This window comes from Malus domestica, chromosome 13 (genome assembly GCF_042453785.1).
Source record: "Malus domestica chromosome 13, GDT2T_hap1".
Classification (NCBI taxonomy): domain Eukaryota; kingdom Viridiplantae; phylum Streptophyta; class Magnoliopsida; order Rosales; family Rosaceae; genus Malus; species Malus domestica.
Genome location: NC_091673.1, coordinates 42990591 through 43014440, shown reverse-complemented (window position 1 = coordinate 43014440; position 23850 = coordinate 42990591). Strand labels below are relative to the sequence as shown.

At 39.0% G+C, this 23850-nt stretch overlaps 2 long non-coding RNA genes across 2 annotated transcripts; both read left to right on the top strand.

Moving 5' to 3' along the window:
- Positions 1 to 4583: 4583 nt before the first annotated feature.
- On the top strand, positions 4584 to 5175 carry LOC114822922 (uncharacterized). Its single transcript, XR_011574815.1, has 2 exons — positions 4584 to 4818; positions 4995 to 5175. It is a non-coding gene; the product is annotated as an uncharacterized lncRNA (long non-coding RNA).
- Positions 5176 to 11004: 5829 nt separating this feature from the next.
- LOC139190537 (uncharacterized) lies at positions 11005 to 11660 on the top strand. Its single transcript, XR_011574816.1, has 2 exons — positions 11005 to 11303; positions 11480 to 11660. It is a non-coding gene; the product is annotated as an uncharacterized lncRNA (long non-coding RNA).
- Positions 11661 to 23850: the final 12190 nt, after the last annotated feature.

The window sequence follows — 23850 nt, the reverse complement described above, 5'->3', positions numbered from 1 at the left end:
AAATTGCAGGCCGTTGTCTGTGACGATAGATTGATGGATGCCGAACCAACATAATGTTCCTTCATATGAAGCGCTCTATATTTGTATGAGTTGTGGTCGTCATGGGCTCTGCTTCCACCTATGTGGTGAAGTAGTCAGTTGTCACGATCATCATGCCTCTGCCCCTAGTAGTAAGGGGCATAGGCCTTACAAGGTCGATTGCCCACTACATGAACGAGCAAGGACTCCTCTGCGAATGTAGTTCACTAGCAAGCAGTGCTGGTACCAGCTTGTAGCATTAGCAGCTGTCGTACTTTTGCACTAACTCCTTTGTAATTTGATGCATAGTTGGCCAATAGTAGCATGCGTTAAGAGCTTTATGTGCTAAGGATTGTCTTCCAAAGTGATTTCCACAAACACCTTCATGGATTGAACTTAAAACCTTCATGTTGTCAGGAGGTGCTAGGTAGCGAAGATGTGGTTCGATGTAAGATTTTCGAACAAGAATGCCATTCCACATGTAGTAATGTGCTGCCTTCATTTAGAGCTTTCTCGATTCCAATCTTTTTACAGGGAGTGTTCCATTGACTAGATAGTCTATGATGGGATCTAGCCAGTTCAGAGTTGTACCAACCTATGACACCTTGGCTGTTGGCTCCGCCTCTATGCTTGGTTTTTCCAAATACTCCATTAGAATAAAACGTTTGAGTTAATGGTCAAGGGCAGAGCTTAGGCCGACTAGCGCATCCGTGTGGGCATTGTCTGCCCACAGAACTTGAGTGAAGGTGTAGTCTCAAACTCCTCAAGCTACTTTTGTACCTTCTTTTGGCATTGCGCCATCCTTGTATGCTGTACTGTGTACTCCCCGGTAGTCTAGCTGATGATTAGCTAAGAATTGGAATGAATTGCGAACTTTTTCACTGCCAATTCTTTCGTCATCCCGGGGCCTGTTGGTAAAGCCTTGTATTATGCTCTGTCGTTGGATGCTTTGAAGTCTAAAGAGTCGCGAACATAATTGGCGCGATGCTTGAGGCGAGGAGCCATGGAGTATGATTCTCATGGTCGGAAGCCATGATGCAAGATAAGCCCGACATGGAGTCATGGAGCTGGGGCCATGTTACGCATAGCCGGAGGTGATGCTCAATTATCAGTATTGGGCCATTCTAGAGCTGAGTTATAAAGCAAGGTCGGCTGGGGTCGTGTGACACGCAGTAGGAGGTAGTGCTCAACTGCCATTATAAGTTGCTTCTATGTAGAATCTTCTGAGGTGACGAGGACAAAACTTTCTTCTGAGTACGTCTTTCTAGTGTTCGTCTACCCTTGACGTGCCTTTCGGACTAAGTTGGTGTGTTGGAAATGTGCCCTAAAGCCAATCATGTGATGATACTTTACGGACATTTCACATGTTAAACTAATCTAGTTTTACATATAAAGGGCAAAGATTATTGTTTGAGCCGTCTCATATAAATGTTATATGCTTAAACGATAAAGTCCAAGGAATATGTGATTGGGAGAATGTAATCTAATGAAGTTAGATTCATGAGACCATTCTTTCGTAGACACATCCTAAACGTTCCTGATCATAGGATTGCCAATTGGGCATTGACAGTCCGTTAAGATCAGTACGTACTATGTCTTCTCTCAGGGAGAGTGATTAGTCTCGAGTCATTGGTGTGTGTGACATCGAGACAAGTACGGTAGGTGCTCAATAGAGAATGAGTTCACTGAACGCGATCAACGAAGAGTTCTCATATTCCATGTCACATGAGAACTCATGGTTGGGATAATGCAAAGTAGTCCTTTGACCTGAGGCATCATAGTTGTCTTGTGGTTAAGTCCTTGATCTTTAATTATGTCAAAGTCACTCCATCAGGAGGGTGTCCACGGCATCGTTGGGGTCAAGCCACTTAGCTATGGAGACAAGTGAATGCGCAACAAGGGATCTCTAACCTTCAAACCATTTGAGGGAGAATACTCTATGATATGATTTAAATCTCTGGCCAGAGTATGAATGAGATTTGGGAATGCGTTCCTAATCACATTCAAGGTAATCATATAAGCACAAGACACACATTGGATAGTAGACATGAGAAAATAAACTATCAAACCAAACAATGTGGTCAAGAGTATTAGATTAGAGAAAGACCGTATTGCATTTGTAATCCCGAACTGAATAGGTTCTCTAACCTCTTCTGATTAGCTTGGGTAACCATGATATGCTGCTAGGTGTCACTCATGGTTTGTGGAAGCCCTAAACGTGTGTAATCACTAAAGGGAGAATTGAAAATAGTTTCAATTCACAATCGATGTAAAATGGATTTAATCGCCCACTACCTCGCTAAAAGGAACCTAATGGATCGCACACCATAAAAGGTAGAGATTGGAGATTAAACGGAAATGAGTAAGAATGATTAAATGGTTTAATCATTTATTTATGGCAAGGATTAATTAATATGTTAATTAATCAAACGAATAAGTTCGTTAAAGACTTCGGGATAGTTTTGGACCTTAAGGCCCAATGGGCTTCGAACGTCAAGCCCATTAACTTAAGTTGTATGACAATTTAATGAATAAAGATTCATTAAAGCCCAAAAGCCCAAAAATCCCAATATGGCCGGCCATAGTGTATGAATTAGGGTTTTGGTTGTTTAGGTCACTTAAAGAAGTGACTATATAAATGACTTTATAGCCAAATATTCATAAAGGATTAAAAGGGTTAATTTTGGGGGAAAATTGGTGAGAATTGTCTCTCCATTTTCTCTCTAAAGAGGCCAACACCTTGGAGGGTACATCTAGCAATCCTACTACTCCAAGGTCACTCATTTCTTCTACAATCTAACCTTGGTGAAGAGACTTAGAGGTTCTCAATTTTGGGAACTTGGAGAACCTATTCTTCCATCCAAATCCATGGATCTAAGAAGCAAGGAATGAAGGCCCTATCTCTTTGGGTGATTAGCCTTTGCTTATGCAAAGAGGAATCTACAAAGGTATTAATTTCAACTCACTTTGTTTTGAGTTGATTATTGGTTCACCAATCTACTAGGCTTTGAATTTCATGGTAATGTTTTGTTTTTGAGTGCATACAAGCATGATTCCGCCTTTAATTGTTAATTTCATGCTATATGATGTTGCTCAAATGAACATGTTTTCACAAAATAATTCCTTCAAATGGTATCAGAGCCTAGGTCTAGTAGTTGGTGAATCCTTTTGGGTTTTTTGTAGTTCATAGTTTGTGATTTAAAAGTTGTAATTGTTACAAGCTTTATTCTTGCTTCTTTGAAAGTAAATTTTGTTGGAAAATTTGCTATCTCAAATGTTGTAGATGTTGTTCATATGAGCATGAATATTGGAGCTAAAATTTGGTGCCATGCTTTTGGGAAAATTCGGCCAAAACCAAAGGGTGGATTTTTGGGTTCTTGTTTGACTTGTTAAAAGTGTTTTAATGTGTTCTTTGGAACCCCTAAGTACCCTAGTTTGGTTAGATGTTATTTCCCTTAAGTAAGAATGGTTTTGGAATGTTTTTTGGGTGAAAAAGGTTCATGAAAAAATTTGGGTTTTTCATGGATGTTCTTCATTGTTCTTGATGTTCTTGCCAAGAACAAAAAGGTTTGGTGTTTTGATTCAAAGTTTTGATTTATTTCATAAAGTTTATGTGATATGTTTTTAAATGATTTATCATGTATTTAAAGTGTTAGATATTTGTATAAATGATGATTGAAATAATTGTGATTGAATTATTTCAAAACTTATCTTACATACACTTGCATGTTTTTGACAAAACTCACAAATCAACACACACACCAACCTTATCTCTCCCCCAAAACCGGCCACTCCCTCAAAGGGAGTACTTTTGGGGCTTTTATGCAATTACATAAAGTTTTGATACTTTTGTGTATTTGCACTTTGGCCCAAAAGTTTACGTTTTTACGTTTAGGTCCAAAAACGCTAAAGGACAAATTGTTTTGTTCCTTTAATGAAGTTTTTGCATTATTAAAAGTTTGGGTTCTAGTTGTATTTACATGAAGTAGTGACTTTTGTGTATTGTACAAAGTGACCCCAAAAGTTTTTGTTATTGCAATATGGCCCAAAAGTTGAGGTTAATTGCATGATGGCCCAAATAGGATGAGAACAAAATTGTTTTGTCTCTTTAAATGAGAATTGGATTTTCATTTTGTTTAGCTCCATTTAAATCAATTTTATGGATACAAAAACCAAATGAAAATTGTGACAGCCCGTCCCTAATTTTAAGAATTTTTAAAGTTTTAATAAAGGATTTTACAAAAATGCCCTTCGAGGCACGCACATCATTCGAGGTTAATCGTTGTGTCGTGCCATCTAAGATTTGTTTTCTTGACATATCCTCGTAGTACTCGTCGTTACGGACGTGTGGGCGCAGACGGTTCGTGATTTGGAGTTATATCGAAGAAGTTATTAACGTTTGAAATTTGGAATTTTAAGGAATTATAATTGTAGTAAAATATAGAAATTCTTTTATTAAAATTTGGATGGCCCAGATTAAAGGATTTTGAAATGGATGGCTGGGATGAGAAAAATGAAAGTTTTGTGTGGGTGTGTGCGTGGGAAGAACCAGAAAACAGAAAAGAGGAAGAGAGATTGGGCAAAAACTGCCCAATCGGAGAAGAAGGAGAGAGAGCGAATCAGAGGCAGAGAGGGGAAGAAACTGACCAATCGGAACAGGGAAAGGAGGAAGGGAGAGAGGGTGAGAAGCGGAGGAAAAGAGGAAATGGGTTGGGGAGAACCCGTGGGTCGTTTCGACCCGGCGGTGCCCACGCCCAAATTCGATGGATTTCGTCCAAATTTCCGACGAATTGAGTCAAGGTACCACTCCTAATCATCATCTAGGCCTTCCCTCTTTACGTTTCACCCCAAGAATCATTGAATTTCGTTGTGATTTCGCGAAGAACACCCCTACGGGTGCCGCGACCCTTTTGTTTAAATTCTCCAAATTTTGAAATGTTTTCTTCCAATTACTAACACCTTTAGCATTCCTTTAGGACCTAGAACAAAGCCCAAGAGGTAATTGAGGCGTTGGAACACGTTTGAAGGTCGAATTGGAAACACCCAAATTCTAGGGTTCTTCACGGTTTTGGTGAAATTGAAGCACTTCCAGGCCAAATTGGCCTTGGTCTCAGGTATGAAAGTTGTTCTACTCATTGAGATCTTCAAATCTGCAAATTTTGGTAATTTTTGGAAATAGTTGAATTTTCCGGCGAGCCGGGGGCGGCCAACCGCCACCCGCGGCGGCCCGCGCGGCGGCGCGTGGCCAATGGCCCGCCAATGTCATTATTAGCTTGTGATTAAGGTTCTAGGTTCTGTTTTGATAATTGATGGACGTAAATTGAATAATTGAACCTAGGTTGGTTACGATTCGTGGTTAGGTGAAAATGTGAATTGACGATCCGACCGTTGGATCGTCACCAAACTTTGATACGTTGTAATACGTAATATTTGAGGATTATAGGAACTTACGGATTGGGAATCCGATTTACGGATCTTCTGGAATTGAAGTTGTAAGTTCATAAAATAGAATGTTAACCGTCACTTAGTTTTGGAAATTGACGAAGATCCGACCGTTGGATGGTAATGAAATTTTAGGATGTTGTCCTAGAGGTATATTGTGGACCTCTGGAAGTTACGGATTTGAAATCTGAATTGCAGATCATCCGGATCGAACTACGTAGTGACGTGTCTTATATAAGTTATGTATTCTATCGGCAGAATTTCTGAGGTTGGATTTGATTGTTGTTCTAGGCGCTAATCGTCATGACGCCTTGATGTACGGTGCTAGGGAGTTGTGGGCGAACTCCAGGTGAGTGGGCAGTTTTGTTTTCGTATTACCTATATACTATTGTTTTTCCCAGAAAAAATGCTTTTATGCGAAATTATGTTTTGAAAATGCCATGCATAGAATTATTTGGAAAATGTGAATTTCATATGAGTTATATGATTGATATATGATGCATACATGTTGCATGGTGCTGTGGAGGCACAGGTAAGTCAGGTGAGTTCGTTTATTCATTGAATTGTTGTTGTTGAGATGTTTGAGCTCATAATCTGCACCCTAGGTGTTAGTGCTTATATTATTCACCACACCGCACGCTCGCCTTGGATCCAAGTAGGTGGATGTCGTACAGACCATGTGAGGGTTCCGACATGCCAGTCGTACAGACCATTAGAGGGGTTCCGACTGGTGGGTGACCTTAGATATGCGCGCTGATGATATGATGAGAGAAGCACTAGAGCGTATTTTACACCTTTCATCGTATAGACTACCTTACGTAGTTCCGAGTGATGTGCAGAGTAGGGCCGTATAGGTCACTGTGGTGACTCCGGCTTAGTGAGATATTGAGCTATTGAATTAATCGTATAGGACCAACTGCAGGGTCTCCGATTGATTCCTTATTTCACCTGATTTATATTTTGATTTATGGCATGGCATGTTTTTCTCGAAAAATGTTAAAGATTTGGGATTCAAGCTTTGAGATTTCATATGGTTATATATATATATATATTTCTGAAAAGTGTTAAAGGTTTGAGATTTGAGATTTTTGCTTATATATATATGTTTATATATATGCTATTTTCTGGGAAAGTATACAGGTTTTACGGTGAGGGGTTATAAATGTTTTAAATGAAAAGTCTTCGAAAAACTTTGTTTTACTGACCCACTCAATTTTGTTTTGCGCCCCTCCAGGTTCAAGTTAGCAGAGCTTTGGTGGCCACGAGGAATCCAACGGTGTTCTGACAGAATTCACAAAAGTAGGACTCACCCTCGGGTGTGCTATCTTAGTAATTGGAATTTTTTTTTAAAGCTTCCGAACTGTGTAAATGGTTACGTCACTCTCACGTGACGGCCAGCACGCCCTCCTTCGGGACGGGGTGTGTCAGTTGGTATCAGAGCCTAGGTTGCAATTCTGGACATCTTGATAATTTCCTAGTGTCTTCTGTCAGAACTATACCGCCTCGTAGCGAGCCACGTAGTTCGGATGAGCCTAATTTCCCTGATATAGTAGTTTGGGGGGAAACTATTGCCATTGTGATTCAGTCTATTATCTAAAGGGACCTTTTGAGACTGGTTATAAGTTAAATTTGAATCCCTTAGGGATATGAAGGACCTAAGGGAGCAGATTGATGGCTTAATCAATTGGGAAAAGGCGTTTCAGATTATGCAAGGTTAAGGGAATTTGCCTCCCGATAGGTAGGTCGAGATGATTACCTAGTTTTTGAGTGATGAATCTGCATTTTGATGGAGATAGGAATGTTATCCGACAATATCGGAAGGACAACTGTTTGGAAGTTGTTTAAAGAATTGTTTAAGAAAAGTTTATTCCCCCGGCATATTGTGATGGTAGTAAACAAGAAATTGCAAATGTGAGACGAGGAAAATGACGACGGATGAATATTATAGAAAGCTTACAGACTTGCCTTATTTCCATTCTGATGATGTTGTTAATTCGGTCGAGGTGTTATGTCGTTTTTGGCTGGATGATAAGAAGAAGTTGCGTTCTTTGGCGATCACTATCCATTGTACTTTTTACCAAGAGTTTACGGGATGCTGTTGGGCTTTGAAGACTTTGAGAATATGATCAACGAGAGTAAAGAGGAATAAGAAAGGAATGAGAATCAGAATAAGACGATAAAGTTAAAGATTCGTCATATCAAAGACCTCGGAGGACTCAGAGCTTCAAAGGAAGTGAAATTAGAGCTAATTTTCCCAGCTTAAGTTTTACTGCCACTGGTCAGAGGCGAAGTGATAGATTTACTAGTGATCCCAGATTTCTGAGACAAGATGACTCTGGTAGAGGAAATGTATAATTGTGTCAAGCTAGATTGCTATGGGGAATCAGTTAATTTTTGTTGACCTGGATGACCAGATGTTACTTTTGGGGGTAAGTAAAGTGGAGTGAGTTATGCCATTATTCCTGTTGAGAGAGCAAAGAAGATTGTTATCAAAAGGCTGCCAAGATATTGAGTTCAGATGGTGCTAAATGATGTTGATCCTAATAGTATGGAAGATGTAAAGATGGTTAGACATTTTCTTGGTGTATTCCCAAATGCCTTACCTAGATTGCCGCCAGGCAGAGATGTGGGTTTTATTATTGAATTGTTTTTAGGTACAAATCCTATGTTAGAGATTGGTTCAGGTTGAGTTAAAAGTTCCATTCAACTTATTATATCACATTGGAAAAGCTCCGGGTTATTTGTGAGGAAGAAAATGGACATTAAGGCTAGGCATTGATATTATGTAATTGAATCGGGTAACGATTGAGAGCTGTTATCCATTGTTGTGTATTGATGATTATTTGATCAGCTCTGAGGCGCCTGGGTACTTTCTGAGATTGACTTGAGGTCTGAATGATATTAGTTGAAGATTAACAGTGGGGATGTTCATAAGACTGAATCCAGGACTCGTTATGGTCATTTCAAGTTGGGAGGCCATACGGAGTGACGAATGCACCTGCTACTTTTATGAGTTTGCTGAAGGAAGTATTCCAGTGATATCTGGACCGGGTTGTTATTGTTTGCCATTGACGAGATTGATAAGATTAGAGCAGTGCATGCTAGATATTTAAAGTTGGTGTTGCAAAGATTGAGGGAACGTTGATGTATGCTAAGTTTAGCAAATGCTAATGTTGGATAAATTAATTATATCTACTTAAGGTATTCAAATGGATTCTTAAAAGAGTAGCAACGATTGAGAATTTGGAACAATTGCGAACTGTGACTGAGGTTCAGAGTTTTCTCGGATTAGCAGGATATTATCGATAGTTCGTCCAAGATTTTAATTATTGCTTCGCCCTTGGCGAGATTGATGAGAAAAGAGGTTAAGTTTGAGTGGGATAAAAAAAAAAAAAAATAATTGTGAGTAGAGCTTCAGCAAGTAAAGTATTCCCTCACTCATGCATCTGTTTTCGCACTCCCAGACGATAGTGGTAATTATGTGGTCTATAATAATACTTCTTTGAATGTACTTGGATGCGTGTTGATGCAACATGGTAGGATGATTGCCTATGCTTCATGGCCATTGGGATCTCATAAGATGAATTACCCTAATTATAATTTGGAATTAGCAGCTATCATCTTTGCTTTGAGAATTTGGAGACATTGTCTTTATGGGAAGAAAAGTGCATGATTGTTACAAATCAAAAGAGTACCCAATATCTGTTTATTCAGAGGTATCTTAATCTTAGGCAACAAAGGTGGAATGAGTTGCTTAGTGATTATGATTGTGTGACGAGGGTGGTCAAGCTAATGTTGTGGCTGATGCATTTAGTAGGAAGACCCCAGTGAGAATTAATGCTTGGTACGCTTGCTATGTTCATCTTCTTGTGGATTTGAAATCTACTGGAGTAAAGTTGAGTATCAAAAATCGAGAAGAAGCCTTACTTGCTAATTTCTAAGTTGGACCCATTTGGTAGATCGTACTCGATACTCGAGCGTTTGACGAAGAAATTCAAGAATTTATTTAAAGCAAGGAATAACGGGAAAAAGAAGGACCTTAGAGTTAGAGAATCAGATGGCAAGCCTATGCAAAAGAACAAAGTGTTTATGCCTAATGGTGTGGAATTAAAGAAAGCAATTTTGACGATGTACATTATTCCACTTCTACAATGCATCCCAAAAGTACTAAGATTTATCATACCATTCGTTCATGTACTATTGACGGGTATGAAAAGAGGAATGGCGAAGTATGTTAGTAGGCGTATCATCAGTCATCAGGTTAAAGCAGAAAGAAATAAGTCTTTTGGAATAATGTAGTCATTTCCCATTCCACGGTGGAAATGGGAGAATATTACTATGGATTTCGTGGACAAGCTTCCTCGTATACAAAATAGTTAGGTTGGAATTTGAATAATAATTGATCGGCTGGTGACGTCAACGTATGTTACTTCAGTATGAGAACACCAACCTTTCCAAACAAGCGCAACATTTATTTGTTTGTTTTATGGAAAAAGAGATTTGGGATCTGTTAAACTTCTTGGGTATGTTGGTCCCTTCAGTTTGTTCCCTAGAGTAACGCCATAAGGCCGTGTAAAGCTATGTCTTGTGTTTCGAAATTGTTAGAATTGGGGACGGATAGTATTCAAGGCCCTGAGTTAGTGGATGAGACTATTCGGAATATTCAAGTAATTAAGTCTAACCTGGAAGTGGGCCAGGATCGGCTGAAGAGCTTAGCAGACAAACATGCCACTGACCGGATGTATATGTAGGTGATCGAATGATTTTGAAATTATCACCTTGGAAAAGTATGATTCGTTTTAAAAAAGAAAAACAAGTAAGTCCTAGATACGTCAGACCATCTGTGATCATTGAACGAGTCAGTGAAGTTACGTACGGGCTGAGTTGCCTCCAGAGCCGATGAAAGGGCATGATATGTTTTATGTTTCGATACTTTGACATTAAACCTCATATCCTTCACGAGTGATACCTTCTCAACCTTTGGAAGTCAATATGGATTTGACGTATGATGAGGAGCCAATGCCTATCTTGTATTAGAAAGATGATGTACTGAGAAATAAGACTATGAGTTTGGTGAAAGTTTATGGAGGAATCTTTCAGTGGAAGAAGCTACTTAGAAATCAAAGAATCGAATGAGAGAGATGTGTTTCGGGCTGTTTCATGGATATTGATGGATTGTAAAGATTCTGTAAATTTCGAGGACGAAATTTCTGTAAGGTGGGTAGATTGTGACAGCCCGTCCCTAATTTTAAGAATTTTTAAAGTTTTAATAAAGGATTTTACAAAAATGCCCTTCGAGGCACGCACATCATTCGAGGTTAATCGTTGTGTCGTGCCATCTAAGATTTGTTTTCTTGACATATCCTCGTAGTACTCGTCGTTACGGACGTGTGGGCGCAGACGGTTCGTGATTTGGAGTTATATCGAAGAAGTTATTAACGTTTGAAATTTGGAATTTTAAGGAATTATAATTGTAGTAAAATATAGAAATTCTTTTATTAAAATTTGGATGGCCCAGATTAAAGGATTTTGAAATGGATGGCTGGGATGAGAAAAATGAAAGTTTTGTGTGGGTGTGTGCGTGGGAAGAACCAGAAAACAGAAAAGAGGAAAAGAGATTGGGCAAAAACTGCCCAATCGGAGAAGAAGGAGAGAGAGCGAATCAGAGGCAGAGAGGGGAAGAAACTGACCAATCGGAACAGGGAAAGGAGGAAGGGAGAGAGGGTGAGAAGCGGAGGAAAAGAGGAAATGGGTTGGGGAGAACCCGTGGGTCGTTTCGACCCGGCGGTGCCCACGCCCAAATTCGATGGATTTCGTCCAAATTTCCGACGAATTGAGTCAAGGTACCACTCCTAATCATCATCTAGGCCTTCCCTCTTTACGTTTCACCCCAAGAATCATTGAATTTCGTTGTGATTTCGCGAAGAACACCCCTACGGGTGCCGCGACCCTTTTGTTTAAATTCTCCAAATTTTGAAATGTTTTCTTCCAATTACTAACACCTTTAGCATTCCTTTAGGACCTAGAACAAAGCCCAAGAGGTAATTGAGGCGTTGGAACACGTTTGAAGGTCGAATTGGAAACACCCAAATTCTAGGGTTCTTCACGGTTTTGGTGAAATTGAAGCACTTCCAGGCCAAATTGGCCTTGGTCTCAGGTATGAAAGTTGTTCTACTCATTGAGATCTTCAAATCTGCAAATTTTGGTAATTTTTGGAAATAGTTGAATTTTCCGGCGAGCCGGGGGCGGCCAACCGCCACCCGCGGCGGCCCGCGCGGCGGCGCGTGGCCAATGGCCCGCCAATGTCATTATTAGCTTGTGATTAAGGTTCTAGGTTCTGTTTTGATAATTGATGGACGTAAATTGAATAATTGAACCTAGGTTGGTTACGATTCGTGGTTAGGTGAAAATGTGAATTGACGATCCGACCGTTGGATCGTCACCAAACTTTGATACGTTGTAATACGTAATATTTGAGGATTATAGGAACTTACGGATTGGGAATCCGATTTACGGATCTTCTGGAATTGAAGTTGTAAGTTCATAAAATAGAATGTTAACCGTCACTTAGTTTTGGAAATTGACGAAGATCCGACCGTTGGATGGTAATGAAATTTTAGGATGTTGTCCTAGAGGTATATTGTGGACCTCTGGAAGTTACGGATTTGAAATCTGAATTGCAGATCATCCGGATCGAACTACGTAGTGACGTGTCTTATATAAGTTATGTATTCTATCGGCAGAATTTCTGAGGTTGGATTTGATTGTTGTTCTAGGCGCTAATCGTCATGACGCCTTGATGTACGGTGCTAGGGAGTTGTGGGCGAACTCCAGGTGAGTGGGCAGTTTTGTTTTCGTATTACCTATATACTATTGTTTTTCCCAGAAAAAATGCTTTTATGCGAAATTATGTTTTGAAAATGCCATGCATAGAATTATTTGGAAAATGTGAATTTCATATGAGTTATATGATTGATATATGATGCATACATGTTGCATGGTGCTGTGGAGGCACAGGTAAGTCAGGTGAGTTCGTTTATTCATTGAATTGTTGTTGTTGAGATGTTTGAGCTCATAATCTGCACCCTAGGTGTTAGTGCTTATATTATTCACCACACCGCACGCTCGCCTTGGATCCAAGTAGGTGGATGTCGTACAGACCATGTGAGGGTTCCGACATGCCAGTCGTACAGACCATTAGAGGGGTTCCGACTGGTGGGTGACCTTAGATATGCGCGCTGATGATATGATGAGAGAAGCACTAGAGCGTATTTTACACCTTTCATCGTATAGACTACCTTACGTAGTTCCGAGTGATGTGCAGAGTAGGGCCGTATAGGTCACTGTGGTGACTCCGGCTTAGTGAGATATTGAGCTATTGAATTAATCGTATAGGACCAACTGCAGGGTCTCCGATTGATTCCTTATTTCACCTGATTTATATTTTGATTTATGGCATGGCATGTTTTTCTCGAAAAATGTTAAAGATTTGGGATTCAAGCTTTGAGATTTCATATGGTTATATATATATATATATTTCTGAAAAGTGTTAAAGGTTTGAGATTTGAGATTTTTGCTTATATATATATGTTTATATATATGCTATTTTCTGGGAAAGTATACAGGTTTTACGGTGAGGGGTTATAAATGTTTTAAATGAAAAGTCTTCGAAAAACTTTGTTTTACTGACCCACTCAATTTTGTTTTGCGCCCCTCCAGGTTCAAGTTAGCAGAGCTTTGGTGGCCACGAGGAATCCAACGGTGTTCTGACAGAATTCACAAAAGTAGGACTCACCCTCGGGTGTGCTATCTTAGTAATTGGAATTTTTTTTTAAAGCTTCCGAACTGTGTAAATGGTTACGTCACTCTCACGTGACGGCCAGCACGCCCTCCTTCGGGACGGGGTGTGTCAAAAATGTTGCATTCATTTAATTAGTTAAAGTGTTAATTAATTAAAGGGTGATTATGAACCTAAGCCTAATATAATTGAGCTATGTGAAAGGCCGTTTCAAATTTGTTTGAACCATGGGAATGTGTAGATTAGATTTTGGTTGTAATTTGATTTGATCAAATGTTGTAAAAGGGCTTAAGCTCTTCTTTACTTTAAAGTAATTTGTTATATGCAAATGTTGTAATGAGCATAAGCTCACCTTTACTTTGAAGTACTTCTTTCTTGCTTTATATGATATGCATGAAAATGAAGTAGTTGGGTCCAACGCCCCTAAGACAACACGCCTTAATGTGATTAAACGCGTAACTAAAATTAATCACCATCCCTAGACCGAGATTCAACACAAGGCTCGTGTTGAATCTAAACAAAGGTTCATAATCATCCTTAGGCCCTAAGGCAACTATATATAGTCCATCAAATGAATGCAAAGTTTATGTTAGTAGTATCATATACTCTTGCTTTAAAAATCGTTTTAAAAGCATAGTGGGAGTATTATGTACAACTAAAACAATGAGATGGACCAATAGTTGTAAGAGGACCAAAATTGTTTTAATAGAGATTAAAATGAATATTTATATGTGATGAGACCTAAAACCCTCAACTAAACCAATATTAAGTTGATAAGCGAGAGATGTTTAGAATATCTCTTCGTGGCCTTCCACCGTGGTGGGATCCAATCGTTTATGACTTGTACACCGGCTTCACCCTATCATGGGGGAGTACAAAGTGCATGCTTATACTCAGGAGGAATCCATATACATATGATGAGGTTGGTGTAGGCAACGAGGATGGCCGACATCGTATCATCGTGAGGCTATTCTTGAACCCCTTCACGAACTAAGCATGGTGGGAATGACTTAACTAAGTGAAATGGAGCCAACATCATATCATTGTGAGGTGACATTCTCTAGAGGCCAAATAAGATGGGTACTTGCATTAGTTGCAAATGAGTAAGCGTACTCTCTCATTATTATTGTTGCTAGCCATACATCGTATCATCGTGAGGTGGGCTTGGTAATAGTGAGCCTCCCATAACCTACTAGGAGTTTCATCCAAAACTCTCGAATTCCAATGAGGGATATGGAATTTGCCAAAAATAGTGGGTGGTGCTATTTTGATTTAAAGACCCGAATCAAATGGCTTAAAATCAATCAATTTATATTCGTTATGTATTTGATTACCAATATATTTGCAAACGCTATCCAACACTTGACAAATAAAAGCCGAACGTTTAGTTTACGGACTTGGTACTACAAAACCATAGATTGTCTTTAATGGCTTGTAAAAGTACCAAAGTAGTCTCATCCTCACAATCTTCCTATTGATAATGTATCATTAGAAGAATATGTTAGAAAAGGTCTATCATAAAGAGGACAACACTTTTAATGTCATAATTCTTCAATTACAAATTGTTGTATGAAGAAATAGGAGTTGCTTTGAACAACCCTTAGTCAATGCAAACACTTAGTGCTTGTTTCTTTGTTAAATGAACAAGGAACTTGAGAAGAAAGCACAAAGGCATGGACACGTTAATGTGCCATGATTCTTCATTTACAATTGTTGTATGAAGAAATGAGAGTTGCCTTGTACAACTCTTGAAGGTTTGTAATTATGTTTAGAACATAATGGTTGGTTGACAAAAATAGTCCATTAACATGGACTTATGATGATTTTGAATCATTGAGTGTTGAAGTGATAAACCACTTAACGAGACAGAAACTAGGCAAGGACTTCACCTTTGTTTCCCTATACTAATCGTTCACTAAGTTTATTGTAAACTGTGTAGTGAACAATAACCGCACTCTCTCCAAAATGTTTGATGTGTATAACACAATTGAAAAAGGTTTCAAGAGAGATAGTGGGAGTTTAGGGACCATGACTATTGTAGTCAAAAGGAGAAGTCAGATAAAGAAGATAAATAACTCCAAGGGAACAAACTTTCTTTATGAAAGGATGGATATTGGAAGGGGTATTTGCAAGAAATGTCTTGCAAGTGTCAAGAACACACCTTTCGAAAGTGTTGTAAAATGTTCTTGAATAGTTCAAAACAGTTGGTTCTTCTACTTGAATGCTTGATTCTGTATTAGTAACTATGTTTTACAATCGTTGTAAAAGTGTGGCTAATAAGAAGTAGAAGATTAATGAGAGAAGAGAAAGTACTTCACATTCGAAACGTGAATCAAATGTAGATCTCTGCGAAAGTAGATGGTACTTACTTCCTCATATGAACTACCAAAGAAATTGGAAAAACATAGATTGTCTTTATATTCCAATTTTAAGGAACTAAATTCCGTCACTATGTGAAATGGATAAATGTTTTGTTTGACAAAACAATGTTCTTTATTAATCAATGATTGGATTATGGTAATCTAATTAATTGTCTCTATAGTAGAGATAATATGGTAGTGTTAACTGTCTAGAAAATAATGATGCTTAAAACCCAAAAGGTTGCAAGGTAGTGACTAATCCCAACTAAAGTTGTGATACCTCTAAAACATAAATTACGAGTTGGTCATAAATGGACGCTTTGGATCGTTAGATCCGGATCCAATACCTTCTTGTTAAAATTGTATGGAGGCGAAATGTTCGAATCTTTATTCTTTTGGAAAGAAGAAAGAATCACAAAGTTGTTGAGGTTAATTCACTTAAATGTTAGTGGCACTTGTCCACAAACATAATATTACTCATGTTGAATAACATTCACCGAAGATCACTCTCGGTTGGACTATAGTTTATTTTGAATAAACACAAGTCCGAATACTTTGCAAAATGTTTCAAAGAATTCAAGAAATGTAAGTTGATGAGTAAGACATCTAAAGTATTTACCTCCTTAGATTTGATCCAAGAAAGGTAACACTTTAGATAAGTTTCCTTAAAAGATATCAAGGAAAATAGCATCATAAGATAATGTATTTCTCCATTAGGAGAAGAACGAACTCGAATAAGTTTTAGTTCGTTAGATGTTATCTATTACCCATATATAGGATATATACTTCTAAAACAATATGATTGTCAATGAGAAGATCTTCCAATATTTTCATGACTCCATAAGATGTAGTTGGAAAGAAAGACAAATCTTAAGCATGTTAAGATTTGGGGTTGTGTGCTAATAAGCAATATTTGTTAGATAACAATCTTGTAGGATATCCTTAAAATAACTTTTGGATATCGCTTCTATAAACCAACTAACAAATGTTGTTTTGTTGGGTAGTTCATTGTAATTCTACAATGTGATTTGCCTAAAAGCAAATGAACGAGAGATAGAACTCGAAGAATGGGTTCTTTGAGAGACAAGATAGTAATCAACAAATATAACAACCTAGTTCCTATACCACAAGCTCCAAGGTAGTCGATAAGGATTTATAAACCGTCTCAGTTGAATGGTTTTGAACTTTATGACTACATTGAGTGCATATACGATATATACTCAAGAAAATGGTAAAGTACCATTTGACTCGAAATAATGAAACCTTCATAGCTAATTGGTAGCTTAAGGTGACTACAATCAAAGAGAATGGTTGACTTTAAAGGAACCATTTTTGACGTAGTCTTAGTTTCAATTAATTCGAAGATTGCTAGCTACAACTAAATGGTGATTCAATGTTTTGACATAATATGAGTTTCCGAAACCATTATTAAGATAGTCTTGATAATATATGTCTAAAACTATAAATCACAAGACATGTAAGTTGTAGAGATCCATCCATCATGGATCTTAGCAAGTTAGTGGGAGCTATTTGCATTTTATGAGAAAAGGATCAAATCGTTTGATTTCTCATAAAGATGTAAATGAATCTTTTGTTTACTAATTTTACAAAAGATTAGTGGGAGTTAATCATGTTCCTAAAAATTTAAATATATATGATATATTAATTTTGGAAATGAAAAGAATACTTCTTCGTTAAAGTTATGACTTTAATACATTATATGAAGATATAATGTATATGGGAGATATAGTCTATATACATGGGATGGAAATCTATAATGATATATTTCATGATATAATTAGATTATATCAATCCCTAATAATAGACAATGGATGCTAGGAAGTTTCTCATATGATGATAAACTTCAATAAGAAGGACGATTCTAGTAAGACTAGCAAGTTGCCCTTCTCAAAGGGAATGTACCCTTTGACTTCCAAAGAAATAATGCGTAAATTGAATCCTTTATGCATACGCAGAAAGGTGATTTATATATTTCATATTGTATGAAAAACATTGATATGAGTTGTACCTAGAACGGTACAAGACGATATCAATGCAAGCCCAGGATCAGAACCATGGCAACTGTCAAGTGAGTCCTTAAGTATTTAAGAAATACTAAAGGATAAATTCCTCAAAGAACGAGGAAGAATCAAAGTAACGTAATGGAAGCGTAAATGTATTAGATTATGAATCTAATCCATCATTGGATGTTTCTTCATTATGAATGAAGAGATAAACAGATATCTCTTTATTATGACTAAAGAGATATTTGGATGGAAACATTAAAAGTAATGACTTTAGTGTGTTCCATTATGAATGCAAGATATATTGCCACATATAGAAGTTTATAACAATGTTGTTTGGATGGGAAAGTTCATTTATGAACTCTCTATTCGGTTCCAACCAGAAAGTGTATGACACTAATGGGGCGATAGCTCAAGCCTGGGAATCAAGGTCTCATCAAGATCCGAACTCAAATGAGAGACTGAACCACATGATTAAGAATCATGTATAATGGTGACGTCGTTATTCTCAAGGTTGCTTCTATGGATAACACATATAGATATCCACTGTCTAGGCCTACTATTCAGCCATTTATGAAATGACTACAGAAGAGGTATCATCAAGATGACCAAGCTGATTGGCTCTAGTGCAAGTGGGAGATTGTTGGAAATGTGCCCTAAAGCCAATCATGTGATGATACTTTACGGACATTTCACATGTTAAACTAATCTAGTTTTACATATAAAGGGCAAAGATTATTGTTTGAGCCGTCTCATATAAATGTTATATGCTTAAACGATAAAGTCCAAGGAATATGTGATTGGGAGAATGTAATCTAATGAAGTTAGATTCATGAGACCATTCTTTCGTAGACACATCCTGAACGTTCCTGATCATAGGATTGCCAATTGGGCATTGACAGTCCGTTAAGATCAGTACGTACTATGTCTTCTCTCAGGGAGAGTGATTAGTCTCGAGTCATTGGTATGTGTGACATCAAGACAAGTACGGTAGGTGCTCAATAGAGAATGAGTTCACTGAACGCGATCAACGAAGAGTTCTCATATTCCATGTCACATGAGAACTCATGGTTGGGATAATGCAAAGTAGTCCTTTGACCTGAGGCATCATAGTTGTCTTGTGGTTAAGTCTTGATCTTTGATTATGTCAAAGTCACTCCATCAGGAGGGTGTCCACGGCATCGTTGGGGTCAAGCCACTTAGCTATGGAGACAAGTGAATGCGCAACAAGGGATCTCTAACCTTCAAACCGTTTGAGGGAGAATACTCTATGATATGATTTGAATCTCTGGCCAGAGTATGAATGAGATTTGGGAATGCGTTCCTAATCACATTCAAGGTAATCATATAAGCACAAGACACACATTGGATAGTAGACATGAGAAAATAAACTATCAAACCAAACAATGTGGTCAAGAGTATTAGATTAGAGAAAGACCGTATTGCATTTGTAATCCCGAACTGAATAGGTTCTCTAACCTCTTCTGATTAGCTTGGGTAACCATGATATGCTGCTAGGTGTCACTCATGGTTTGTGGAAGCCCTAAACGTGTGTAATCACTAAAGGGAGAATTGAAAATAGTTTCAATTCACAATCGATGTAAAATGGTTTTAATCGCCCACTACCTCGCTAAAAGGAACCTAATGGATCGCACACCATAAAAGGTAGAGATTGGAGATTAAACGGAAATGAGTAAGAATGATTAAATGGTTTAATCATTTATTTATGGCAAGGATTAATTAATATGTTAATTAATCAAACGAATAAGTTCGTTAAAGACTTCGGGATAGTTTTGGACCTTAAGGCCCAATGGGCTTCGAACGTCAAGCCCATTAACTTAAGTTGTATGACAATTTAATGAATAAAGATTCATTAAAGCCCAAAAGCCCAAAAATCCCAATATGGCCGGCCATAGTGTATGAATTAGGGTTTTGGTTGTTTAGGTCACTTAAAGAAGTGACTATATAAATGACTTTATAGCCAAATATTCATAAAGGATTAAAAGGGTTAATTTTGGGGGAAAATTGGTGAGAATTGTCTCTCCATTTTCTCTCTAAAGAGGCCAACACCTTGGAGGGTACATCTAGCAATCCTACTACTCCAAGGTCACTCATTTCTTCTACAATCTAACCTTGGTGAAGAGACTTAGAGGTTCTCAATTTTGGGAACTTGGAGAACCTATTCTTCCATCCAAATCCATGGATCTAAGAAGCAAGGAATGAAGGCCCTATCTCTTTGGGTGATTAGCCTTTGCTTATGCAAAGAGGAATATACAAAGGTATTAATTTCAACTCACTTTGTTTTGAGTTGATTATTGGTTCACCAATCTACTAGGCTTTGAATTTCATGGTAATGTTTTGTTTTTGAGTGCATACAAGCATGATTCCGCCTTTAATTGTTAATTGCATGCTATATGATGTTGCTCAAATGAACATGTTTTCACAAAATAATTCCTTCAGGGTGGAGTAGTGCATCATGAGAATGATTGAGCGCGTCTGAAGGTATAACTTGTGTTTTCGGGTTGCAACATTTGTCGCCAAAGTTAGCTTTTGAATTTTTGGTACCTACTTTTCGCATCAAAGAGAGCTTTTAATCTGTGGAATACAGGTAGTTGGGCCCCCAACTGTTCTCGTATGAGGGTAGAGCTTATTATTGTTTCAGATACCGCTAAACATATAAATAAGTCCTCAACTGCTTCCGTCTTGGACAGTAGGGAAGTGATGTTAAGTACTTTTTCAAGTCCTTGAATGCTTTCTTGCTCTTGCATCCTATTCATCTTGATTGGCATTAAGTCCAAAAAAGGCTTATGTCGATCAGTGGATCTCAAGGGTAAAGAAATATGTGCTTGGCGTCTTCTTAACCCATCTTCGGTTGAGGTAGAGTTGTCTTTCTGCACTTTAGTAGCCTCTACGGGGGTAAAAGACTTCTTCTTTAACTCCTTTAGTACTTGCACAGTGCATTGTCGAGATGTGGCCTATTTAGACTTGATTTCTCCAACTCTTCATCTCGAGATGTGGAACCAGATTTTTTGATACTTGACAGAGGTTACCACATCCAGCTTTATCAACCAAGGTTGCCTATAATCCTATTGTAGGGAGACGAGTCGCTTACTATCGTGAACGTCTGCTTTGAGACAATGAACGATATTCTCACATCATGTGTAATGTTGCCAATAGCAGTCAAGATGTGTCCATTGAATCCTGTAAGAACCTCTGCCCAACATGTGATTGTGCTTTCCAGGCCCATTTTATGAATTACTAAGAGCTGAAGTAGGTTGACTACACTTTAGTTGTCAACCATCATTTTGTTAACTATAACATGGGCTAGTTGGACATATATCACTAGGGTGTTGTCATATGGGAAGTCAACGCCTTCGGCATCCTGCTCGGTGAAGCAAATGATGGGCCCAAGTTAGGTGTTAACTATCTGGATCTGAGAGACTAATAGAGCTTGCTGAATCTTCCTCTTCTTGGAATTCTTGGTGGCTCGAATTTGGCAAAGATGCCATTAATAGGAATTGTCTTGGTCGGCGGCTGTGTTTCTTTTAGGCTGCACATCTGGCTTGTCCAAGTATTTGTTGACCTTGCCTTCTTTTACCAGCTTCTCTAGGTAGTTCCTCCAAGTGTAGCAGTCATCGGTTGGTGTGATCCAACTTGGAGGTATCTCCCTTTAATTACTTTGGCAACCTGAACCATGGTTACTCTTGATGTCGCTGAGGATTTGGTGGATTGGGATCGAGAACTTTGTATAGTTATAAGGTGTCGGGCCTCATTTAGTTGGGGATTGGTCCTTGTGATTGGCCTCCGGCCTACTCTTGTTGTTGTACTACTTCACATCCTCCTTCTTTTGAGTTACTACTGATTCTTTTTTCGGTTGCTTGGGTGCCTTGTCTACTCACAGAGACTTGTCCTAAAGTGCATGCTTCTCTGCCAGAGCAAATGAGTATGCTAGAGTCAAATCTTCTCCCATGATTAATTCTCCAAATAGCGGGTGGTTTGCTAGGAGTCCTTTTTGGAAAGTTGCCCTAGCTATCGAGTTGTTGCATCCAACTATCTTCCCCTTATCTTTTTTGAACTTCTTCACATAATTGTGAAGTGACTCCTTTGGGTTCTTGATGTTGAACAAGTGGTCAAACTTCTTCTTGATCGAGCGATATGATGAATATTCTTTGTTGAAATAAAAGAAAGATCATCGAAACTCTGGATGGACTATGGCGGCAGGGTGTGGAACCAATCTTGCACCTTGCCTTGCAAAGTAGTAGTGAATATCTTGCACATGAGGGCATCGTTGTTCCGATAAAGGATCATTGCGCTGTGGTAGTGCTTTAGGTCCCTTTCTGGGTCTCTATCATGTGAAATGTGGCATGTTGAACTTGAGTTGAGACTTTGCCTACTCGAACTCCTCCATGAAAGGTAACCTGCTTATGTTGGTCATGCCTTATCCGTAACTTCGTTGGGCTAGAAGTCACGCAATTGTTCATTTATGAGCCTTTCTACTTTTTCTTGAACTTGCCTTTGTTGGGGTAGTGGAGCTTCCAACTGCCCGCGATCGTGACCTGCTGGTCTAGGCTACTCTTCCCTATGCTCGACTTGTCTATGTTGTGGCTGCAGTGCATGTGGTACATTCTTAGTAGGCAAACAGGTTACTCACAAACTGCCGGTTAAACTTGAGCCATATTGAGTAACTACTTCTCTCCGTCCGTCATGCTACTTACTCTGATTTGAGATATAAGATGCTCCTTGCAGGGCTAGTTGCAAATGAATACTTTGCCTGGAAGGTTATCCAAGTTAGTTATCTGAATGTGGCCCCTATCATGAATGTATGCTCGTCCTTGGGCCTAATCTGGAGTGCATGCTCCTCCACTCACTAAGACAAGAGTATACATTATCTTGGGAGCCTAAACGGGAGTATACACTGCCAAAACGCTCGGTTCATGGCTGGTTAAGGGGCTGCTTGCTAGGACCCTGCTGGAGAGGTTCATCGTCTACCCTTGTCCTGCTTTTGGACACCTCGTATGGGGCACATTGCTTTTTGGTGTGCTGCAAAAGCTGATTCACCAAGGTCGTCTACTGAGCGAGGGCGCTTGTCAACTCTATGACTTGTTAGGACAAGTATTGTTCACCATTTGGGGTGGAAGAGCTTGGACGGTCTGCGTTTTCTTGAGTGGTGGAACTGAAATGGACTTCAGGTATGAGATTAAAACTGGGATGGATCAAATCTGGGAAAAAATAAGGTGAAAATACCTCTGGTTCAATCGTCGATCCACAAATCTGAAGTCGAGACGCTTGAACCGGTCTTGGATCAGTTTGGGTTGCTAGGTGGGCCATGGTAGTGGACTAGGCCACATGCGTAGGCTATCCTGAGTGTGCACGTGGGTGCTGGGCCTGGGCTCGGCTTTGAAGCGCTTTGGGCTCGTGCTGGCCTAGGGCCCGCGAGTGACGGGCTCCATTTGCCACAGCTACTTGGGCCGTGTACTGAGTTATTAGGTGCAAGGCTTGGGCCTGCATTGCTGAGGCAATTGTTTGGGCTGCCTTGGTGCTTGGGCTTGCTGCTATATAGTGTCATGGGCCTGGGCTTGTGGCTGCCTTGCTACTCTCTGCTCACCGTGGCCTTGGTGCTCGCTGCTTATCGTGGCCTCGTTGCCATAGAGCTGTCCTACTCCCCACTGCCACAACAGTTGCCGTGGCTACCATGCTGGTGGTGCTCCGTGGTGGCAAAGTTACTTCTCTTGGATCATCGTGGTGGGACAAAATCATGATCTCCATCATTTGATCCGGATATTTGAACGTAGAAAGTTCCATTCATCGTGGTTTCCGAATTTCCCATCATTGTATGTTTGCCTTACATTTATTAAAAGAATTAAAAAATTTTAGGAATAAGAATGTATGAAAAATTTATGAACGAACGAGAAATGAGAAGCTTTGAATGCGAGAGTCTTCTTCGAGTGTGTAAATCAAGCTCTCAATGAAAGCATCAATTTGTGGATGCATATTTCCGCCATCTTCTCCTTTGATGAAAATACACTTGCAAAATAATAACACCTAAGATTAAGGCCAAAAGTCTCACGCGCCATGACGATTCTTTTGTTGTTGGGGGGAGGGGGCTTTGGCCTAAAAATCTCTGATACCAAAGTTAAAATTCTGAAAAGAATGTATTTAGGAGTTGGTGGATAGAAAATGACTTTGCATTTTAGTGGGATGGGAGGGG